Raw genomic sequence first — 7,900 nt, forward strand, 5'->3', positions numbered from 1 at the left:
TTCAAAATATATTGTTTAATTGAATAAAAGGAACATTCAAATTTGTTCTGGTCTCAATAGAATGTTTTATTGGCAATAACAATACATTGAAATGTTTGTAGAGGACAAATGTTTAATGGTCATAAAACTAAACATTATATTCAATTGGATAGAAATGTTTAAATTATTTTAAACAAAATGGATTCCAGAAGTAGCAGAAATCTGGTCTGTACATTCACTCGATTTTCTCTAACCACCGTTTATGCAGTTAAATTTTTTGTTTTTATTGTTTTTAAGGCGCATCAACATCTGAGGTTGTAGGAGCCCGGAGCTTTTTTCAGTGTACTGTCGACCTCCGTGTTCTCTCAAATTCTTTCATTACCGGACAGTATCCTGGATAAAGACAATTTAAGGACCAGCTGAATTTGAACTCAGGATCACCGTGTTAGAATCCAGGATACGGTAACCACTGATTTAACACCTTCCCTTAAAACGTAGTTAACTATCAACATGGTTCACGTTCCGGCCAGGCGATACTCATCAAGTCACTTTTTAATATTATACAGGTGGCATGACTGTTCAATGAATAGTAATGGTAGTTCAAAGGAAAGCCTAACTATACCATTTCCCCGGAAGTGACCAATTGAATTTTTCTAGAAAAATGTTTCGAATAAAAGTTTTAGGCTTACGTATTATATTAGCAGAATAAGTTTGAAGAATATCGCAGTAGCTAATTTTTTTTTTTTAATTTATTTATTTATTTATTTTGCTACAGTAATAGTTTACAAAGAAAAGAGTTGAGGGTAAGGAAATGGCGCAAATACTCGGGCACGCACATATGTGCACTTACATGCACGTACGCGCTACGCGAACATGCATGTGCGCCAAGAGGCGTGAGTGGAATGAACGACGACCATCCAGTGATAGAAGCCGTTAGTTCGCCATGTTTGCAAGCTTACACAGCAAACATCCTAGGAGATCGGCATTGTGTTGCGATGGTCGCATGGCCACTGCCGCTTTAGTCTGCGCTTTAGATTTGAAGGAAGTGTTGTTGTAGATATGTTGTGGATCAAAGGGTTGTAATGACTGTCTAGATTTGAGTGGAGTTTTGGTTGCGAGACCTGCAAAGCTAAGATGTATTGTGGTTCGATTCCCGGTCTTAGGCCTTGGATTTTATTTAATGGTTAATAAAAGAAATTTACTGTAAAGTATGTTTGCTAGTGGCCTTCGTCCATGACACCTAATTGGTAGTTGAACGTTAAGCCCCACCTGAAAAAATAGGCGATTACCTTACTTTACTTTGTGTGGAGTTTTTGTGTATCGAGATTGGGCTGTTTCAGAGACGAGAGGAATATTTAGATCAGAATGTATTGTGTGATTGGAGACGTAGAAGGGAGCGTTAACTATTGTTCTTAGAATTTTGGACTGTAAGGTTTGAAGTCGGTTGATGTTCGATTTTTTGGCACTACCGTACCGCAGTATTCCGTACGTCCATATTGGGGCAAGTAGGGCGGTATATAGTTTTCTTTTGTTCTTCAGGGTCAGTTTTGGAACGTTTGTCGAGTAGTCTTTTCAACATTTTATACCTCAGACTGAGGTTGATTCGTTTGAGTCTCATGTTGGGGTTCCAAGTTAGTCGTTTGTTGAGGTAGTCCGAGACACCGTACTTGGTATAGAAGTGTTGTTCAGGAGGAGTCAATTTGAAAACTAAAAAAAACCTAAAGGTATACTTCCTGTAGACTGATTCTGACCTAAATCTGGTTGCATCCTCTGTTTGCACCTAAACTTAATATCAAATTTAAATTTTCTGCTTTAAATATTTCAGATTTTTTCACCCCTTAGTTTCTGTTGCGCCTCACACATAAAGACGAAGATGGAGAGAAGCCAATTTATAAAAAAAACAAACAATTTTTTCGGATTACGGAGACATTAAAACGGAAATGTTCGGAGAAAACTTAAATAACAAATAATCTACAGGTTTACGGTACCCTCTCTTACCAGAGGGAACAGAAGTAAGTCATAAATAAAAAATAAACAAAAAAGACAAGCAGAATTTAATATTTCTTTTAACTAATCAGTCTTTATTAATTTATGAAATGAAGATATGTGAATTTCAAAACCTAGTATTATTTTAGTGCAGATGAAAAAATAAAAAAGAATTAATAAAAAAAGGTGTGCAAAGCAGTTTAATACACAAGGAGGCTACATCTAAATACTGTAGGTGGCCGGGTGGTATTAGTTGGCTAGTTTATGGGTGGTTATAACTAATGTGCACTCTAGGACCAACTTTAATTATTTTGACCATTTTAATTATTTGATATAAACTACCTCTCCCATAGGGGGGGCCTCTCATCTCCCTCTTACACATACACGAACACATAATATGAGTGAGTTGTGTTTGAGAGACAGTGTGTGTGTGTGTGTGTGAGTAAGTTAATTGTTTCTGTATTTATTATTATGACTGCAAAGGTAAATGAAAATAAAGCTAACTAAAGAAGGTTTGTCTTAAATGGGGTAACAAATAGAATTAATGAACATTAACGCGCGATAAATTATATTCATTTTTAATTCCTTTTATTTTCGAAGCTTTTTTTAAATTTATTCACTTTTATCTCTTTGAGGCAGACGATTTTAAATAAAATAAAAGCCCTAATTGCACAGAATTTCTTTTATTATTTTCTGAATGAAAAACTTTAATAACATATTAAGCTGTGTGCATGAATAACTTCAACTTTTCGAGGTGGGTTAAAATATATCCCACCATGCAGCAAAAGCTAAGCAAAAGGTGGGACAGTTTTTAACCCACCTAGCCGCAGAGTTACATATATCTACAATAGACAAAGCTTGCCTACTTAGCGACAATGTGATACCTAGGACTCTGGCAAACGATTATCATTGAATACCTACCACGAGACTCAAAAAAAATTTCCACTTGGGCATCCTAGAAAGAGGATCCAAACCACATTAAACTATCTAGACTTGCGGACTCGAACTATGGGAATCAGTCTACCATTATAATATTAATCGCCAACAATCTTTAATGAATAAAATACTACTTTAGGTAACCAGTGTTCCTCTAACAGTACCGCTGATAATAACCATTCAGCTATGAACTCATCTCCTTTGCTACACAAAAAATTTGATTCTAATTTCTTTGGACATCCGAATCCTCTAAATTCATACTTTTCCTTTATACGCTTCAAACAATACGATTCAACACTGAAGGACTGCTAGCCACGAAAATTCCTAGCAATGGAGATAAAAACTCATCTCGTCACTCAAGATCGCACTATTAACGTCTAGCAGAAATACTACTTGTAGATGGTTGATCAATAGTTATTGAAGTATCCTAAGATTACTTAAAACAAAAACAAAAAATCACTTAACCTGGCATAATCCCTTAAAAAAATCCCTTGCAAAGTCTCCTATGAATAAAGAGCTAAAAACTAACCATCTTAACTGCAATTTGTTGCACCCCTGGAGCCAGTCTACAAGTAGACAGCCTTTGGCTCCAAGTTATGGAGAAATTAACTTCAAGCTTTAACCAACACGACTAAGAGAGCTTAAAATATAAATATCCATACATATTTAAATAAAAATAAAAAACATTTACAACAAAACGATGAAATGAAATCCAATAATCTTTAAAACAAATCAACTTATTCTCGGATTACGAACCGGAATCCAGACATCTTTACTTCCCGCAATAACTAATACAAGGGTTAACAAACCAATGATCCTCTTAAATTTAAACTTTAAAAAAAAAATACATTACAGCAAATCTCATTACTGTGATTTTCGCAAACAGGACAGAAATATTATTAACTGTACGAATGAAAGATTAACAATTACAACAACTTACAGAATAAATTAATAATTTTTGCTCAATCTAAACAATTAACGGAAAGTAATGAATTAAAATCTTACATTAATCCTTAAAATTATAAAAGAGAACAGTAAAGAGAAATTTAGAGCAAAAATAGTCAGAAAAAATATGAATACCCTTATAGTTTAACATTAAGCTGATTTACCCGTATTCCAGGATACGGGAACTTCGTATCTAGTAACGTCACTCTTCAAGAAAATTTTTTGACTCAAGACAAACGTGCAAGAATTCAGGAAGAGAGGTAATAAATGCAAGATTCTATCTGCAGGTTTGTTCAAAGGTTCAAGTTATAGTTAGAGACTAACCAAAAGACACCTGCAGTGAAAACATGAAATAAAAGTGCCACATTTGAATAATGAAGATTAAAGTAAAAACAAAACTCTTTTGTACGTAAGACAGATTGGGAAGATTGTTCGGGGAAGCTGCGGATTACTGTTTATTGTGGGGATTGTAAGTCCGTTGTAACACATCCCAGTTAAATGGAGGATGGACACATACAGATATACAATATATAATAACTACAGGAGATATGCTTTACGCATACTGTGGGCTTAGTTACTGCTGTATTATACTTATATATACCACACACACACACACATACGTATATACGTTATATATATATATATAAAGTGAGAGAGAGCGAAGTTATTGCTATCAGAATCATCCCTTCCTGATCGGAAAACTACAAGGTATCTCGCAAGGCCTTTTCCACATGGTACAACCCTTCTTCATAGCAAACGTTACAACCACAATTTAGGCTGTGCAGTAGCCAAGGACTAAGGGTTATAGATATATAGATAAAAGAGTGCGAGGTGGTGGGGGGGATTAGAGAAAGAGAGAGTTTAGTTACTTTCTATATAATATATAAATATATATTATATATATTGGTTGTTATTTATATAGAGGGAGCAATGTATTGTAAAAATAACTCGTCCTTAAAAAACCTGACATTCTTAGAATTTTCTTTTACTCCATTCAAGATCGATAACCAATAATATGTGAAGCAAAAGGCCAGAATTTCGTTTCTCTTACCAATAGTAGGAGAAGTACTGAGGTCGTCATAAATTTTCAAAATGGAATTTCACAAGACATATCCATTTTGAGATCCTCTGAGTCCGAAAAAGTGGAATTTTATGAAATGGAACTTGTTCAGAAATTATCTCCGTAATTCGAAAAAAGCGCAGCCAATTGAAACTTAATATTTCGATTGGAATCTTTTTCAAACTTTCAAAATTCCACGATCCAATTTTGATAAAATGTTGTCACTAAGTATATTTCTTCAATTGTTTTTAATTTCCTCTCACGATTTTCTTAAAGAATTTTTCATTTTTGTGCGCGTTCTGGTCAATAAATTTTATTTAGAATAATTTTGCCGAAATATTCGATAAAAACACTTCTCGAAGAGATGGTGGAGAACATGCAGGGTAAAGTGCTACTTCAGTAGAATATATGGTCCTTAATTCCTTTATTTTAAGGAGGATTATATGTGTTGCCTTTAACATCAAGTTCTAAGAAAATGCTTAGAAGCCAATGCAACATTTCAAAAGACGGATTTCCAAGTTTTTGTAAACATTTGCTCCAAAAAATTGCTTCTACCAATTTCTCTAAACTTCTTATTTATTTCATGAACATAAATCTAAAACTTTTCTTTAAAGAATTTTTTGCGGGAAGCTCTGGGGCGGAATGATGACCTCTTCCCTCCGGTGTCCTTAACTGTTCTTAAAGTTTTACAACTGTGTATCGTGAGTAAGAATTAAAAATGGTAGAAAATACCGAGTTTTTACCAAAAGTATGGGTTAGGAAGTGTGGTAAATGAAGAACATATGATTGCTCTCATTAGGCTAGTTTTTTTCTTTAATTTTTCAAAAATCCATTTTCGAAGTACTTTACTAATGAAATCTGGAAAGTGATTTTAATCGATTAATATTTCTCAATTTTATTATTGCTAGTTTAGATGGTACAAAAATTGTTTTTTTAAAATGATTTTGGGTTTTCGTTTAAACCGTTAACCTTGAGGGACCCAACCAGTAGTCTGAGGATTGGCAATGACAGACACATGTCACTGTGAGACATATCCGGATTCCTTACGCATCTTAGATTGCCGCCAATACACCGACTAACTGTAACACTGTAGACTTGAGGAACCCTGAATTGGCCACAAATTTTGATTTTTGCTTTGTTTGTTTGTTCGTATTTTTTAATGTGCAAATAATTTTGTGAAGTAAAGTACATTGCATATTTTTTCAGGCGTGGCTTAACGTCCAACTACTAACAATTAGGTGTCGAGGACGGGGCAGATGCTCATGCTTTACTATAAACAATTTTATTCTAACAAATAAAAAGTAGTCATACGCTGGATTTGAACTGGGGATCTCCCACTTACAAAACCACGCTCTTGACCACTAGACCGATACCCGCCCCTAAATAAAAAATGAGGAACGCTCCACGATTTTGCGCAGGAGCCATGCTAATCTTCTCTGTATAGTTCCAATTTTAGTAAATTTGCCACCGAAGTGAGTACAAATAATACAAGTGTAAAATTAATTATTCAGAAAAATGATAAATAAAATTTACCACAAACCTACAACTCTAGCAACAAAGAAGTATTTAAAGGAAACTTGAGGAAGATGATATTTTGTAGTTTTAGATGTGTCCGTGTTTGTTATAGTGGTTAGTCTGACAGTGTATATACATGAGGAGGCTACAGGTGGCAGGTAGTAGTGGCTAGCCAACAGAAGCAGCACCAGAACTATGTAGGTGGCAAGGCTATACATTACTATCAAAAGAACTTTTTCAATCTACCCTTTGTTTGTCTTCTGCCCGTTCCCTTGTCGTAGGCTTACAACAAGTGTGATAACGTTTCGAATCGATTACACTTCCTTCCGAACGATTTCTCTCTCAAACTGCTAATATTAAAAGAATAAATATATATTCCTCAAAGGACTCTGTTATCTATCTACATTTCAACAGTTAACACTTGCAATAAAACAGTATTCTGCGTGTCGTATCCTTAATTACTTAAGAAGTAGTTTAAAAATCAATAAATATGATAATCGCATCAATATAACGTAAGAAGAGATGCCATTGGAAAGAGAGCTATGTGTTAAAGAAATCGATTCTAATTAGAGAGTGAAAAAACTGTATTATTCGACCAAGTAATAATCTCGCAAGTTATTTGTTAAAGCAGTCGGTTGTTATCAACTGATGAAAGGGCAAAACACTATTGGAGAAGTTGCAAACTAAGAAAAAAGTCTGTGTTGAACACCGACGATGTTAACTGAGCCATATTCAAATTGAAAAGCCTTAAAGACGGAGCCTACTTTGCCATATATACGAAGTTTACAGAAAATATTAGAGGCCATTTTTTTCACGAAAATCTCAAAATAATGGAACTTTCATCGAGTTCTTCCGAACATAAATTCCAGATTTTCTTCAAAACGGCAATAAATTTAATCCTCCTTAAAACAGGCAGGCCTTAAATTGCTCAAAAATAGGACTTTCCAAGGAACCTTTTTTATAATAATTTTTTCTTAAACGAATTAACCAAGAAGCATCTATTACTTATGATTGATTCTCACTGTACGCTAGCCCTGATTATTATGACAATCGAAACGCGGGCAAGACGTAAATGTCAAAGATAAATAATATTAGTAAAATTTTGACGAGAAAATAGAGATTTAATATCTCCAGAAATTCAATTTTAATTAAAATTTAGAAATTATTAAAGATTAAATAAAAATGCAGTTCCAACCAATTAAGAATATATGTATATCTCTTTAACAAAAACTTACAGTTTAAAATGTTAAGTATAAGGGTTGATTAAACGCCAAAAGGTACACAAATCAGCTAGTACCCAACATTTCATTGATATTATTTTAAGTAATTTTACTACATTAATTTTCATTAATATTTTTTTGAATTTATTAGATGTTTCACAGACCCTTATGCTGGCCATTTTAATCTACAAAATATTTGTTCAAGTAGAACACCATTTAACTTAGAATGACTGTAATAAGATAAATAAGATATGCATAT

At 33.9% G+C, this 7,900-nt stretch overlaps 1 pseudogene; it reads right to left on the reverse strand.

Annotated features, from left to right (window-relative positions):
• Positions 1-6,292: 6,292 nt before the first annotated feature.
• LOC141446363 (U6 spliceosomal RNA) lies at positions 6,293-6,388 on the reverse strand (annotated as a pseudogene).
• Between the last annotated feature and the right edge of the window lie 1,512 nt (positions 6,389-7,900).

Source organism: Rhodnius prolixus, unplaced genomic scaffold (assembly GCF_049639745.1).
Source record: "Rhodnius prolixus isolate KJV_2025 unplaced genomic scaffold, Rpr scaffold_1, whole genome shotgun sequence".
Classification (NCBI taxonomy): domain Eukaryota; kingdom Metazoa; phylum Arthropoda; class Insecta; order Hemiptera; family Reduviidae; genus Rhodnius; species Rhodnius prolixus.